This window comes from Lynx rufus, unplaced genomic scaffold (assembly GCF_022079265.1).
Source record: "Lynx rufus isolate CCGP_SWC_20201006 ecotype Redwood Valley unplaced genomic scaffold, mLynRuf1.p SCAF_7, whole genome shotgun sequence".
Classification (NCBI taxonomy): Eukaryota; Metazoa; Chordata; class Mammalia; order Carnivora; family Felidae; genus Lynx; species Lynx rufus.
Window position 1 is genome coordinate 83,126,668 of NW_025814889.1, and position 17,123 is coordinate 83,143,790.

The 17,123-nt window shown below is 41.1% G+C and overlaps 1 pseudogene; it reads left to right on the forward strand.

Annotated features, from left to right (window-relative positions):
• The first annotated feature begins 248 nt into the window (after nucleotides 1–248).
• On the forward strand, nucleotides 249–6,551 carry LOC124501941 (cytohesin-2-like; annotated as a pseudogene).
• The last annotated feature ends 10,572 nt before the right edge of the window (nucleotides 6,552–17,123 follow it).

Sequence of the window (17,123 nt, forward strand, 5' to 3'; positions counted from 1 at the left end):
ATGTAAGTAATAATCATCTCCAAATTATTTAATGTATATTAAAGTTACACATCTTTGGAGCATTTGCCTGGCTCAGATATTAGAGCATGTGACTCTTGATTGCAGGGTCAGGAGTTTGAGCCCCATGTTGGATGTGGAGACTACTAAATTAATAAAATTACATATCTTAAAGTATGTGGCCAAAAAAGTTTGCAATAAAATGAAATTATGGACAAGTTGTATTTATTGGTGATGACAAGGTCAAAAGTATGGCCTTTGAAATGAGTGGCTCAGATATGATGAAGAACAATATCATTGGAGGAGAAGAGGTCAAGGAACTTAAAATGAAGGTATTGAAATCACCAAAAATTTCGATAGTTGTCCCTGGAGAGATATTCAGGACCAAAAATCCTAAAGGAATGAATAAAAGTAACCTCGGAGAGGGGTGCCTGGGTGGCTCAGTCAGTTGAGTGTCCAACTTCGGTTCATGTCATGATCTCATGGTTTGTGGGTTTGATCCCCGAATCGGGCTCTGTGTTGATAACTCCCAACCTGGAGGCTGCTTCGGATTCTGTGTCTCTGTCTCTTTCTGCCTGCCTTCCTTGCACTCTATTTGTCTCTCTCAAAAATAAACATTGAAGAGGAAAAATTTCTTTTAAAAATCACCTTTTTACACCAAAGACATCTTCAAGAACTCTTTCTTGGGGCGCCTGGGTGGCTCAGTCAGTTGGGCGTCCGACTTCGGCTCAGGTCATGATCTCACGGTCCGTGAGTTGGAGCCCTGCGTCGGGCTCTGTGCGGACAGCTCAGAGCCTGGAGCCTGTTTCAGATTCTGTGTCTCCCTCTCTCTCTGACCTTCCCCCATTCATGCTCTGTCTCTCTCTGTCTCAAAAATGAATAAACGTTAAAAAAAATATGGGGCGCCTGGGTGGCGCAGTCGGTTGAGCGTCCGACTTCAGCCAGGTCACGATCTCGCAGTCCGTGAGTTCGAGCCCCGCGTCAGGCTCTGGGCTGATGGCTCGGAGCCCGGAGCCTGTTTCCGATTCTGTGTCTCCCTCTCTCTGCCCCTCCCCCGTTCATGCTCTGTCTCTCTCTGTCCCCAAAAGAAATAAACGTTGAAAAAAAAAATTAAAAAAAAAAATAAAAAAGAATTCTTTCTTGGCCGCCAGCTCTGAACCCCATGAAGCCCCCCATCACCCCCAGATCTCATCAATGGCATTTCCACCTTCATTAGCATGCATCTCTAAAAAAAAAGTTTTCTTTTACAAAACTATACTACCACTATTGCACCTAACAAAATTAATAATTCAGTAATGATTGAATACAAAATCTATGTTCAGAATTCCCTAATGTTATTTTTTAAAGTTTATTTATTTTGAGAGAGAGAGAGAGAGAGAGTGCACAGTTAATATTCTTGAATTTCCCCAGGAAAACTAGCTGAATGTATAAATGAATGAATATATGTTTGTTTTTAGTAAAAGAAGGCAACATCATGCATTTTGTTTGCCTCCTTGTTCTTAAGTCCAGGATGTCAGGGAAAATTTATATATATGGTCATACAAAACATCTAAATATAGATATAAAATTTACATATTAACTGTTGTATTTAGAATATAGGTTAAGAACAACTGCTTGCTTGGGTGGCTCAGTCTGTTAAGTTCGGTTCCTGAGTTTGAGCCCCATGTCAGGCTCTGTGCCGACAGCTCAGAGCCTGGAGCCTGCTTCGGATTCTGTGTCTCCCTCTCTCTCTGTCCTTCCCTGCTTGCACTCTTTCTGTCTCTCTCTCTCAAAAATAAATAAACATTAAAAAAAAGAACAACAACAACAACAACAACTGCCTGAGCTCAAATCCTTGAATCACCACTTGGTCAGTTGCCTAATTTCTCTAAGCCTTAGTTTCTTCATTTGAAAAAATATTTATTTATTTATTTATTTATTTATTTATTTATTTATTAACACTTATTCATTTTTGAGAGACAGAAAGAGACAGTGTGTGAGTGGCAGAGGGACAGAGAGAGAGGGAGATATGGGATCTGAGGCAGGTTCCAGGCTCTGAGCTGATAGCTTGATGTGGGCTCAAACCCACAAACCTCGAGATCATGACCTGAGCCTAAATGAGACACTTCACTGGCTGAGTCACCCAGGCACCCCCCCCCCAACTTTGTTTTTTTTTTTAAAGGATGCTCCACACCCAACATGGAGCTTGAACTTATGACCAAGAGTCACATGCTCTACCAACTGAGCTAGCCAGATGCTCCATTAGTTTCCTCATTTTCTTTATTTTTTTTTCTTTATTATTATTTTTTTTAAATTGATCTCTATACCCAACATGGGGCTCTAACTCAAGGACCCTGAAATCAAGAGTCACATGCTCTAGGGTGACTGGGTGGCTCAGTTGGTTAAGTGCATCTGACTCTTGATTTTGGTTCAGGTCGTGATCTCGGGGTTGGTGAGCCCTGAGTCTGGCCCTGAGTCTGGCTCCATGATGAACATGGAGCCTGCTTAGGATTCTCTCTTTCCCTTTGTCCCTGCCCTGTTTGCACTCTCTCTCTGTCTCTCTCTCTGTCTCTATCTCTCTCAAAATAAATTTAAAAACTTAAAAAAAAGAAAAGAGAAACACCTGGGTGGCTCAGTCAGTTAAGTGTCTGACTTGACTTTGGCTCAAGTCATGATCTTATGGTTCGTGGGTTTGAGCCCTTCATCGGGCTCCGTGCTAATAGTGTGGAGCCTGTTTGGGATTCTCTCTCTCTCTCTCTCTCTCTCTCTCTCTCTCTCTCTCTCTCCTCTCTCTCTCTCTCCCCAAAAGAAAGAGAGAAAGAAAAAGAGAAAGAAAGAAAGAAAGAAAGAAGAAAAGAAGTCACATGCTCTTCTGATTGAGCCAGACTTAGTTTCTTCATTTTGAAGTTTGTTTATTTTTGAGTGAGGGAGCAGGGGGAGCAGAGAGAGAGAGAGAGAGATAGAGATCATACTAGTAGGTCCTGCACCATCAGCACAGAGCCCAGTGTAGGGCCTGAACTCACAAACCTTGAGATCATGACCTGAGCTGAAAACCAAGAGTTGGATGCTTAACTGACTGAGTCACCCAGGCACCCCTCCTTATTTTATTAAAAAAAATTTTTTTAACGTTTATTTATTTTTGAGAGAAAGAGACAGAGCATGAGTGGGAGAGGGGCAAAGAGAGAGGGAGACAGAACTGGAAGCAGGCTCAGGCTCTGAGCTTTCAGCACAGAGTCCAACACAGGGCTCGAACTCATGAGCGGTGAGATCATGACCTGAGACGAAGTCAGGTGCTTAACCAACTGAGCCACCCAGGCGCACCCACCCCTCCTTATTTTAAAACAATAACCACTTTATTGGTTATTATGGGGATTAAATAAGATAATATATTTAGCACATTGCCTAGAAGATAGTAAACACTGGATAAATATTAGTTGTTTTTTTTTTTTAATTTTATATAGAGAGAGTGTGTGAATGGGGGAGAGGGGCAGAGGGAGAGAGAGAATCTGAGTGTGGAGCCTGATGTGGGGCTTGATCCCATTAACTGTGAGATCATGACCTGAGCCAAAATCAAGAGTAGGATGCTTAACCTACTGAGCCACCCAAGCGCCCCAAATATTAGTTATTCTTATTAGATCTATTAAGTCTGCTCTCATATGAGAATCCTCCACTGTAATAGTATTAGTGAGGATTATGGCCCCAGGGCCAGTCTAGGGTAATTATTTTGATCTTCTGGTAAGGGACCTCATAATTACTTATTTTGCTTTTTTCCCTGTCTTTGTAGACAAACAAAGAGAATATCAAAACTGTAATATTTATAATAGGTGAACATTAGACCTCATCGAATCTTCCTTGTCATGAATAAATCCTCAAAGGACTTCAAAAGAACCTAACCTCTATTTGAGATATTATTATCCAATAACAATGCCTAAAATTTCTAGACTATTTTAGAGTTTATAATGCTTTTTCCTACCCACTATACAATTCTCACCATTCTGCTGGGTATTATCCTCAATTAGGAAACTGAGTCTCGAGGGATCAAATTATATTCATATGCAATATTACATAGCTATTAAGTGGCAGAATTGGTATGTGAATCCAGTGTTACAATATCTATAATTTAGTTTAAAATATTTGAGTACAGGGATGCTTGGGTGGCTCAGTCGGTTAAGCATCCACTTTCGGCTCAGGTCATGATCTCACGGTTTGTGAGTTTGAGCCCTGCATCAGGCTCTGTGCTGACAGCCCAGAGCCTGGAGTCTGCTTCAGATTCTGTGTCTCCCTCTCTCTCTGCCCCTTCCCCCACTCGCACTCTGTTTCTCTCTCTCTCTCTCTCTCTCAAAAATAAATGTTAAAACAATTTAAAATATTTGAGTACAGAGAGTAAAATATTATGGATATATTAGGTTAAAATGATACTCTAGGTGCAGCTAGCATTCTAATTAGGAAATCATACTCCAAAGGGATTGCTAGAAGCACTTCAGTTGTCTTAACTCTAATCAACATTAGGTATGTTGCTTATTAAACCAATGAATGACAGGAATTAATTTCTATTGAAGACATTAATGGATTATTAATTCGAATAATGGATCTTAGGGATGGGCTCTCATTGTGAAAATAGTAGTACTGTGGATTAGCTAAAATAATTAAAATGCTTTTCATGCTTATATGACTTGGTAGTTGTACACAAAATGATAAAACACAAAAGCATTTCAGTTAAAATCAATGACCTACAGTCTACTCTGCTGTAAGTGCAGCGCCTGCTTTGAATCCTCTGTCCCCCTCTCTGTACCTTCCCTGCTTGCTCTCTCTCTCTCTCAAAAATAAATAAACATTAAAAAAAAAAAAAGAAGGTAGAAATTTACAATGACAATAATTTAAAAAAATTTTTTTTAAATGTTTATTTATGTTTGAGAGAGACAGAGACAGAATGCAAGTGGGTTAGGGACAGAGAGAGAGGGAGACACAGAATCCGAAGCAGGCTCCAGGCTCTGAGCTGTCAGCACAGAGTCCCATGCGGGGCTCAAACTCATGAACTGTGAGATCATGACCTGAGCTGACGTTGGATGCTTAACCAACTGAGACACCCAAGTGCCCATTTTTTTGTTTTTTGTTTTTTGTTTGTTTTGTTTTTGTTTTTGTTTTTTTCTTAAGAGAAAACTAGTGACTGATCTTACTTATAGGTGCAAAACTCCCCATAGTCAGGGCGGTTGAGAGGCTAAGGAAGAGATTTCAGTGTGGAAGACTGGTACACAGAAGGAGGCGTTGGCTCCTGGGAGTTTGAGTGGGCTCACCCGAGGCTGCCGGCCTAAGTGGATCCTGGCCAGGCCCACAGACCCTCCTAGTCACTATGGAGGACAGCGCCTGGTGCTGGTGAGCCCTCAAGACCCAACTCTGGAGGAGCGGATGCAGCTGGAGAACTTCTAGTGGCAGAGGCCCGAGCTGTTGGTAGAGATCCAGCGCCCATAGGAGCTCAGTGAAGCCACTGGAAAGGTGGAGGGTCTGGAGGCCAAAGAAGGTAGCTAAAACCTTGCAACAGAACCAAAAGACAGCAGTGGTCAGGAGGAACTTCAGCATGGACTCCAGGAGGCGATCTAGTTCTTGGTGGAGAAGGAACTTCTCCGGAACATGCCGGTATCCTGTACAAGGGCAAGGGCCTGAATGAGATAGTCATGGGGTCTACCTCTGGCAGACAGAAGGGCTGAACTTGCCACTGCTCCATGCCTTTGTGGATCTGTATGAGTTCCCAGACCTTGATCTGGTGCAGGCCCTCAGGCAATTTCTATGGAGCTTTCTGCCTCCTGGGCTAGGCCCAGATGATTGACCAGATGATAGAAGCCTTCGCCCAGTGAATCTGCCTGTGCAATCCCAGTGTTTTTTAATCTACAGATATGTGTGAGGTGCCGTTCTTCACCTCATCATGCTGAACACCAGTCTCCACAATCCCAATGTCTAGAAGAAGTCCGGCCTCGAGCACTCTGGGGCCATGAACCAAGGCATCGACAAGAGTGGGACCTGTCTGAGTTGCTGCTCAGGAACCTCTATGACAGCATCTGAAATGAGCCCTTTAGTATTCCTGACGATGATGGGAATGGTCTAACCCATACCTTCTTCAACCTGGACCAGAAGGGCCAGCTCCTTAAGCTGGGAGGAGTCAGGTGAAGACGCAGAGTTGGTGCTGGTTTGTCACCACAACTGCCTCTACTATTTTGAGAATATGACAGACAAGGAGCTGGCAGGAATCATCCCTGTGGAGAATCTGAACATTCAAGAAGCATACGAGCCTCAGAAACCAAACTGCTTTGAGTTTTGCATCTCCAACAACATGGGGCAGCTCACTGAATTCTGCAAAACGGAGGCAGGTGGCAGGGGGGTATACCTGGTCTTGGCCCCCATGCAGGCAGAGAAGGACAAGTGGATCAAGTCCATCCAGGCAGCTGGGAGCACAGACCCCCTTCTGTGAGATGCTGGTGGCAAGGAAGAAGCTAATTTTGTCAAGAAGAAGGAGGAGCAGCCCTGACCCCTTGCCCCCAACTCCATTACTTACTACACAGCTGCCCCTCCCTAGCAGCTGAACTCCTGGGCCCAGATTCTGGCTTCCCATTTAGAAAAATTCACTACCTCTAGCACCTTTCTCTTCTTTGTAATCAACACTGTTGGTAATCTTATTCATTATTTAACCACTAAAAAGAGAGAGAAAGAATTCCTCCTCGGAGAGGGAGTTCTTCTAAATAACATATTAGCAAAGAGAATTCATCAATGTACAAAAGAATAATATTCTACAACTTAGTAAAGACTATTTTTGGAATGCAGGGGTGGCTTAATATTGAGAAAATAAATCACTATAATTTATTGTGATCATATTAGGATCGTGACATTGTTATTAAGTACTGAAAAACCTTTGATAAGTCAGCATTTATACATCATAATATAAATGATAAAATGATAAATAATAACAATACGTTTAAGTAAGAATTCCAGGAAACAACTTAAATAGTCAAGGCTATATATCTAAACAAATAGCCAGTATTATCCTAACTGGTAAAACACTACAGCATTTCAGATAAAATCAGAAACTAATAGGGATGCCCCATTACCATTTATTATTTTGTATTTAATTTTTATAAAAATTACACATGCACATGTTTTAAAAGGTCTCTTAATTCTATAATACATGTTATGAAAAAATAATCATGCCCAGCCCCCTTACTCCCCATTTCTCCTTTCTCAGAGTCAACCCTTCATAAAGGGAACCATATAGAAATCAATACCTTTTCTCTATTTTAACAATAGGCATGTGGCAAACCGAATAGATTCTACTCCCAATAGTACCAAACACATAAAATACTTAGAAGTTAACAAGAAAGATTACAGAAACCAAATAAATACGTTTATCATAGCATTGTTCATGATGGCAAAAACCTGGAAACAATGTGAATGTCACCAGTAGTAATAGATGAATAAATTATGTGACATTCCCACAATTATTATGCACCTAATAAAAAGAGTTATACTGGTTGCTTTGAATAGATTTCTATGAAATAGAAAACATGAATTTCTATGAATAATAAAACATGCAGAAAAATGTTTAAGAGTATTTTTACAAGGCTGTTATTCAAGAAATCTGTGTGCACTGGAAAGCAGCAACCAAAGACTTGTATAATGATATTTTTCCAAGTACATAAAATTACATATATATATAGAACATAAAGAACTATTTTAACATGACTAGGATAAAAAAAAAAAAAAGCTTGGCCAAGTTTATTGCTTTCTGTGACTAATTTCCCAGTGGAAAATTTTCCATCATAAGAGAGCAATGTTTAAAAAAACCCAACAAAACAGGGGCACCTGGGTGGCACAGTCGGTTAAGCATCATGGGATTGAGTCCCACCTTGGGCTTTGCACAGAGCCTGCTTGGGAGTCTCTCTCTCTCCCTCTGTTCCTCTCCCCTGCTAACGCTCTCTCTCTCAAAAAATAAAAATTAAAATTAAAAAATTCTTAAATACTTTATTGAGGTATAATTGATTAACAATAAAAGGCCCATATTTAAAGTGGACAATTTGAGGTTTTTGCATATTTATACACCCATACACCATCACCAAAATAAAATTAAATGTATCAATCACCCCAGAAAACTTCCTTAATGCACCTTTATAATCCCTCCTCTTTCCCCACCCCAAACTTTGGCACAGATAACCACTGATCATTTTGTCACTAGAGATATGTTTGCATTTTCCAGAATGTTTAAAAATTGGAACTGTAGGGGCGCCTGGGTGGCTCAGTCGGTTGAGCGGCCGACTTCGGCTCAGGTCATGATCTCGCGGTCCGTGAGTTCGAGCCCCGCGTCGGGCTCTGTGCTGACAGCTCAGAGCCTGGAGCCTGTTTCAGATTCTGTGTCTCCCTCTCTCTGACCCTCCCCCGTTCATGCTCTGTCTCTCTCTCAAAAATAAATAAACGTTGGGGCGCCTGGGTGGCGCAGTCGGTTAAGCGTCCGACTTCAGCCAGGTCACGATCTCGCGGTCCGTGAGTTCGAGCCCCGCGTCGGGCTCTGGGCTGATGGCTCGGAGCCTGGAGCCTGTTTCCGATTCTGTGTCTCCCTCTCTCTCTGCCCCTCCCCCGTTCATGCTCTGTCTCTCTCTGTCCCAAAAATAAATAAACGTTGAAAAAAAAAATTTAAAAAAAAAATAAATAAACGTTAAAAAAAATAAAAAAATAAAAATTGGAACTGTAATGATACAAGATATACTTTTTTTTTAATTAAAAAAAATTTTTTTAACATTTATTTTTTGAGAGGTGAACAGATCATGAGCAGGAGATTGGCAGAATGAGAGGAACACACAGAATCAAAGTAGGCTCCAGGCTCTGAGCTGTCAGCACAGAGCTCAACGCTCTCTCAAAAAAGAGAGTTCGGGGCTCAAACCCACGAACCGTGAGATCATGACCTGAGTGGAAGTTGGACGCTTAACCAACTGAGCCACCCAGGTGCCCCACAAAATATACTTTTTTTTTTTACTGGCTCCTTTCACTGCTAGTAATTGAGATTCATTTGTGTTGCTGTATAAATCAATAGCTTGTTTCTTTTAAATGCTGCGTAATTAGTAGGTTTAGAACAAATATTCCCAAAAGTACTGCTTTACTGAATTCCATAAATTATGATATTTTCATTGAGTTCAAATATTTTTAAATTTCCCTTCAATTTCTTCTTTGACTTGTGGGTTATTCAGAATTGTTTTATTTCATGGGTTTGAGTCCAGTGTCAGGCTCTGACAGCTCAGAGCCTGGAGCCTGCTTCAGATTCTGTATCTCCCTCTCTCTCTGCCTCTCCCCTGCTTGCACTCTGTCTCTCTCTCAAAAATAAACATTAAAACAATTTTCTAAATAAAATACTGGGGGATTTTTAAGATATCTTTCTGCTATTGGTTTCTTTCTTTTTTTTTTTTAAGTTTATTTATTTACTTTTGAGAGAGCAAGTGAGTGGGGAAGGGGTAGAGAGAGAGGGAGACAGAGAATCCCAGGCAGGCCCATGCTGTCAGTGAAGAGCTTGACACAGGGCTTGAACTCAGGAACCAAGAGATCATGATCTGATCTGAAATCAAGTGTCAGATGCTTAACTGACTGAGCCACCCAGGTGCCCCTCTGCTATTGGTTTCTAATTTAATTCCATTGTGGCCCTAGGACATAGTTGTATGACTAGAATCTTTATGAATTTACTAAGACTTGTATTATAGTTCAGAATTGATCTATCTTGGTAAAAGTTCTGTGTGTATCTAAAAAGAGTGTGTATTCTCTGGTGCAGTTATGTGGAGGGTTCTATAAATGTAAATTAGGTTAAGTTGGTTGGTAATGTTCAAGTTTTATTTATATGAGATTCTCTCTCTCCCTTTCTGTGGCCCTCCCCTGCTTGCACTCTCTCAAAATTGAAACAAACAAACAAAAAACAAATAGCATTCTGAATACTAACTTCACCTGAAGACATCTTACACTTATGAACCATTCCTTCCCTAGGTCTGAAAACAGATGCCATTCTTGGATGATTAAATCAAACAACCCTGATATCTACATGACCAGGACTATACTATGGACAATGCTCAGAAATCTGTGTCGTATCAGTTTTATACCATTGTTGTCAATTGTTTTTGAATTAGTTTCACTAAAATATTTTGAAAAATGGTCTCCAGGGGCGCCTGGGTGGCGCAGTCGGTTAAGCGTCCGACTTCAGCCAGGTCACGATCTCGCGGTCCGTGAGTTCGAGCCCCGCGTCGGGCTCTGGGCTGACGGCTCAGAGCCTGGAGCCTGTTTCCGATTCTGTGTCTCCCTCTCTCTCTGCCCCTCCCCCGTTCATGCTCTGTCTCTCTCTGTCCCAAAAATAAATAAAAAACCTTGAAAAAAAATTAAAAAAAAAAAAAAAAAAAAAAAAAAAAAGAAAAATGGTCTCCATCCATATGTAATATCATTGAGAACCTATAAAGCATTAATCTTTTAAGTTAAAGATTAAGAGTCTAAACCCCTCCTTAATGATAAGCTACACCAGATACGGCAACTTGATTTATTACCATATCGGGGCACCTGGGTGGTGCAGTCGTTTGAGCGTCCGACTTTAGCCAGGTCACGATCTCGCGGTCCGGGAGTTCGAGCCCCGCGTCAGGCTCTGGGCTGATGGCTCAGAGCCTGGAGCCTGTTTCCGATTCTGTGTCTCCCTCTCTCTCTGCCCCTCCCCCGTTCATGCTCTGTCTCTCTCTGTCCCAAAAATAAATAAATAAACGTTGAAAAAAAATTTGATTTATAACCATATCAATAATTACAGTATTATTCATTATATTTCAACTAAAGTTCTCAAAACACACCTATCCATGAAATCCCAAAATGAAATCAACAAAAATGTTGAAATATCCTACCCCTTGAGAGAAAAAAATGAGTGAAAAGCTATTAGTCTCTTTCACTACCCCAACAATAATAAAACAATAATTACAGCCTATTCCAATGCTGAATAAATATTCCTTAAATGAATAGGTTCAGAGTTGTGTAGAGACATATATGGAGACTAAGCTAAGAAATTTAAAATGTCTTATTTGCCTTTTCCATTAGCCTGTAATTTCCACAAGGGCAGATATTGTTATCTTATTCTGTTGGATTCTCACTGCTTAGCAAATAGTAGAAATTGAGGAATTTATTGAATGAATACTGATTCCCATTGTTTTCAAACTCTACTCTTTTTTTTTAAATTTTTTTTTCAACGTTTATTTATTTTTTTGGGACAGAGAGAGACAGAGCATGAACGGGGGAGGGGCAGAGAGAGAGGGAGACACAGAATCGGAAACAGGCTCCAGGTTCTGAGCCATCAGCCCAGAGCCCGACGCGGGGCTCGAACCCACGGACCGCGAGATCGTGACCTGGCTGAAGTCGGAGGCTTAACTGACTGCGCCACCCAGGCGCCCCTCTACTCTTTTTTTTTTTTTAAGTTTATTCATTTACTTGTAGAGATAGAGAGAGCATGAGTGGGGGAGGGCAGAGAGAGAGAGAGAGAGAGAGAGAGAGAGAGAGAGAATCCCAAGCAGTCTCCACACTGTCAGTGCAGAGCTCAGTGTGGGGCTCGAACTCATGAACCAGATCATGACCCGAACTGAAATCAAAAGTTGACTGCTTAAGTGACTGAGCCACTGAGGCACCCCTTTGAACTCTATTCTATAATAAGAGGGATACGTAAGGCTGAGTGGGCAAGTCTCTGGACCTAGATTCTTCAGTCAGAGTCTGTTAGAATTTTAATTAAGACTTATATTGAACAGGGATGCACGGATGGCTCATTAGGTTAAGTGTCCGACTCTGGATTTGGCTCAGGTCATGATCTCATGGTTTATGAGTTTGAGTCCCACATTGGGCTCTGCACTGACAGTGTGGAGCCTGCTTGGGATTCTCTCTCTCTCCTTCTTTCTCTCAAAGTAAATAAATAAACTTTTTAAAAAAGAGACTTATTAAAAAAATTTTTTTTATGTTTATTTTTTATTTTTGAGAGAGAGCAAGAGAGACAGAGCATGAGCATGGTAGGGGCAGAGAGAGAGGGGGACACGCAGGATCTGAAGCAGGCTTCAGGCTCTGAGCTGTCAGCACAGCGGGCCTTGAACTCACGAACTGTGAGATCATGACCTGAGCTGAAGTCGGCACTTAGCCAACTAAGCCACCCAGGTGCCCCAAAAGAGACTTATTCTGAACAAAGGATTTCATGACTAAAGTTTGAAAGTTGCTGCTTTATTCAACAGGGCTTTAAGTGGAAGAGGATTTAATTTTTTTTTTTTTAATGTTTATTTCTGAGGCAGAGAGAGACAGAGCATGAGTAGGGGAGGGGCCGAGAGAGGGAGGGAGACATAGAATCTGAAGCAGGCTCCAGGCTCTGAGCTGTCAGCGCGGACCCCGATGCAGGGCTCAGACTCACAAACCATGAGATCGTGACCTGAGCCGAAGTTGATCCCTCAACCGACTGAGCCACCCAGGCACCCCAAGTGGAAGAGGATTTTAGAAATCTACCCACCGTATGGAGGCAAGTGTAGAGGGATTCTTAGCCGAGGGTAGAAGAACTATTAGGAAATGATAGCAATAGCCTGTTCAGGTGGTTCTCAGTTAAGGCAGTGGCATTAGGAATGAAGCAATGGGGGGATAAACAGAAAATATTTAGAAAGTAAATATAGTAGGGAATGGCTATGAAGAAGTCTGTGACAGGATTAGGTTGACACTGAGGTTTCTTTTCTTTCCTTAAAATAATTTTTAAAAATGTTTATTTTGACAGAGAGTGTGAGAGACAGATCAAGTGGGGGAGGTACAGTGAGAGGGAGAGAATCTCAAGCAGGTTCTGTGCTGTTAGTGCAGAGCCTGATCATCTCATGAACTGTGAACTTCTCATGAACTGTGAGTTCATGATCTTTGCTGAAATCAAAAGTTGGAAGCTTAACTGACTGTGCCAGCAAGGCACCCCTCCTTAAAATAATTAAAAAAAATACACTTACATAACATGGCTGGCTCAGTCAGTAGAGTACGTGACTCTTGATCTCAGGGTTGTGAGTTCTAGCCCCATGTTGGGTGTAGAGATTACTTAAGAATAAAAGATCTTAAAAAAAAACCACATAAATGGTTACCATCATAACCACTTTTTTAAGTGTATAGTTCAGTGGGATTAAGTATATTTGCATTGTTGTACAACCTCACCACCCATCACCAGGATTTTTTCATCTTCCCTAACTGAAATTCTGTACCCATTAAACAGTAATTCTTGGGGCGCCTGGGTGACTCAGTTGGTTGAGCATCTGACTTCAGCTCAGGTCATGATCTCACGGTTTGTGAGTTTGAGCCCTGCATGGGGCTCTGTGCTGAAGCTCAGAGCCTGGAGCCTGCTTCAGATTCTGTGTCTCCCTCTCTCTCTGCCCCTCCCCTGCTCGTGCTCTTTCTCTCTCTCAAAAATAAAATGTAAACAAAATAATTCTTCCTCTCACCTTGCAAACACCCTTCTATTTTCTGTCTTTATGATTTGACTAATCTAGTTACCTTATATAAATGTAATCATACAAGTCTGCCTTTTTGTGACTGGCTCATTTCAGAGTTAACGCCTTCAAAGTTGTAGCATGTTGTAGCATGTGCCAGAATTTCCTCCCTTTTAAGGCTGAATACTGTTCTATTGTATGTATGTACTGCATTTTGCTTATCTGTGAGGGTCACTTAGGTTGCTTCCACCTTTTGGCTATTGTGAATGCTGTATAGATACACAAATATCTCCAAAGGCCCTGATTTCAATTGGAGTATAGAGTATATACCTGGAAGTGGAATGGTAATTCTATCTTTAATCTTTTGAGAACTACCATACTGTCTTCCATAGCAGCTATACCATTTTACTTTCCCATTAAGAGTGCACAGGGGTTGATTTTGTCACATCCTTGTCAACACTAACGTGTGTGTGAGGTGCTGTCTCACTGTAGTTTTGACTTGCATTTCCCTAATGATTAGTGATATTGAGTATCTGTTCATGCACTTATCGCCCATTTGTACCATCTTTGGGAAAATATCTGTTCAAGCCCTTTGCCCATTTTCTTAATCTTGTAGTTCTTTATATATTCTGGATAGTAACCCCTTATTAGATAGGTCATTTACAAATATCTTCTCATGATCTTGTGGTTTGCCTTTTCTGTTGTTGATTTATGTCCTTTGTTGCAGAGAAATTTTAAATTTTGGTGAAATCCAATTTACTTTTTTTTAAAAGTAATCTCTATGCCCAACATGGGGCTTGAACTCACGACCCTGAGATGGAGTCATATGCTCTACTGACTGAGCCAGCCAGGTGCCCCTACCTTTTTTCCTTATTGTTGCTTGTGCTTTTGGTATCCTATAAATCGTTGCCAAATCAATGGCATGAAGCCTTTCCTATGTTTTCTTCTTAGTTTTATGGTTTCGAGTCTTAACATTTCAGTCTTTGATCCATTTGTAGTTAGTTTTTGTATATGGTGTAAGAATCCAACTTCCTTCTTTTCCATGTGGGTATCTGATTTTCCCACCACCACTTGTTGCAAAAACCAAGTTTCTTTGGGAATACATGTAGCAATATTTTGACAAGGTAGATAGGTAATGTAACAAATTTTGGGTATCTTGAAACTGAAGATAAACAGATTTAAGAGAAACTGAGATGTCAAGGAGACTAATTTGAGGAAAATACACATGTAGCCATGTATGAAGAGTGTCCATTGGAATTAGGAACTAGATGAACTTGAGAGCCATTCAGGTAAAGGTACAGATAAAAGCCAGACTACAGTGGACTAGAAAGGGAATGAATAGAACTACATCAATTACCACAGAGAAATCATGGAAACAAAGTTGAAGTGAAAAGAAATTTGCAAGATATGTGGGGCACCCAGGTGGCTTAGTCGGTTAAGCGACTGACTTTGGCTCACTCAGGTCATGATCTCTCAATTTGTGAGTTCAAGCCCCGCGTCGCGCTCTGTGCTGACAGCTCGGAGCTGGAGGCTGCTTCGGATTCTGTGTCTCCCTCTCTTCCTCGTGTTCTCTTGAAAATAAATAAATGTTAAAAAAAAGAAAAAATTGCAAGATATGTAATGTACAATTTTGTTTAAAGTTTCAAAACTTGCAGAAGAAAAAATAAAACCTGCAGATCACTAACTTCTTTGGGTACATAAATATGGATTGAGAGAGTACCAACTCACTTATAGGAATTAGTTCTAAAACACTAATTCATGATAGCTGGATCTCTGAGGGAGGGAAAATAGGAATGAGGAAGGGTATACTAGGGTCTCCATATGTATCTGTAGGACTTAATTTCTAAAAAACAAAACAGCTGGGTAACAAGTTCATACAGTCCTTTATCTGCATGTTTGAAGTATTTCCCAAATAAAAGGAAAATCTGATGGAGAAACATGGTGAGAGCATAGCTAACTAAACTGGCCTTTTTTTTTTTCCTTTAGAAATCAGAAGGGTCATTCAGTAAATAACCTGTGAATTTCACAGATTCTTCAATCCTATACATGTTTTGGAGTATCAGGGTTTTTTTTCAATTTAAAATTTTTAATGTTTATTTTTGAGAGAGGAGAGAGTGTGTGTGTGAGCAAGAGCTAGTGGGGCAGGGGCAGGGAGCGAGGGAGAAAGAGGATCCAAAGTAGGCTCTGCACTGACAGCAAAGAGCCTGATGTGGGGCCAAACTCACAAACCTTAAGATCATGACCTTAAGTCACATGCTTAACTGAGCAATCCTGGCGCCTGGTTTTTTGTTTGATTTGAGGCAGAGGGAGAGAGAAAAAGAGAGAAGGAAAGCATGGGAGAGGGGGTAGAGGCAGACAGAGAATCTCATGTAGACTCCACGCTGAGCATGGAGCTTGTATGTAGGGCTCAATTCTAAGACCCCTGGATCATTACCTCACCTAAATCAAGAGTTGGATGCTCAACAGACTGAGCCATCTAGGTGCTTCTTGTTTTTTAAAAGATGAAGTCAGAGGTTACTTAAAATATCATTGTTAAATGGTCTATTGAGTATTTGAATAGAGACTTAATCATTTTAAGAACCAGGAGAGTAATTCTTCAAAATCTTTGTTTTTGCTCCAATTATATACATTCCTTAATTTGAGAGCCAAAATTATTTGAGATCATTCTGTGACAGAGAAAGTTAGTTGCACATTTCAAGTGTGGTGAAAAGAAATGCTTTTGGGGGATTAATGGCTGAAGAAAAGAGTCCTTGAGGTGGGAAGAACTAGAACTATGGCATTGGTAGCAGTAATAGCCTTGAACAAGATACCTCCCCAAAAAAGTAACCAAGAGGGTGTCTGGGTGTCTCAATTGGTTAAACATCAACTCAATTTGGGCTCAGGTCATGACCTCACGGGTTCATTCCTAAGTTCTGAGTCCAGCATCAGGCTCTGTGCTGACGGCATGCAGCCTGCTTGGGATTCTGTCTCCCTCACTCTCAAAAATAAATACAAAAAAAAAAAATAAATAAAAAAATAAAAAAAGTAACCAAGAATTGGCAGTTTAACTCTGCAGGAGTGAAGGGTAAGGTTAGTAGTAGTTAACATCCCTAAATAAGAATTACTGGGCTTATGGGGCCCCTGCATGGCTCAGTCAGTTAAGTGTCTGACTTCAGCTCAGGTCATGATCTCATGGTTCGTGAATTCGAGCCCCGCATAGGGTTCTGTGCTGAAAGCTCAGAGCCTGGAGCCTGCTTCAGATTCTGTCTCCGTCTCTCTCTCGGCCCCTCCCCTGCTTGTGCGGTCTCGCTCTCAAAAATAAACATCAAAAAAATTAAAAAAAGAATTAGGCTCAGATTTGGCAGCCAAGGCACCTATCATTTTCATGAGACTTTTGTTCAGCAAATGATTATACCCCAGTAAAATGGAAACGAGTCATCATTCTCAGCCCAATGGTAATTTGTGCTTCTCCAGGAGTCTACCACTTTCTATCAATGGAGCCTACCATAATGAAAAGGCCCTGCTCTTCCGTAGCTGTTCTTGGGTAAGTCATTTCATCTCTTTGGTCCTCAGCTTCCACTCACGTGTTAAAATAATACCTACTCTCATAGGAATCAAGGAGACCAAATTCAAGGGATACCTGGCTAGCTCAGTTGAGAGGAGCATATTACACTCGATCTCAGGGTTGTGGGTTCAAGCCCC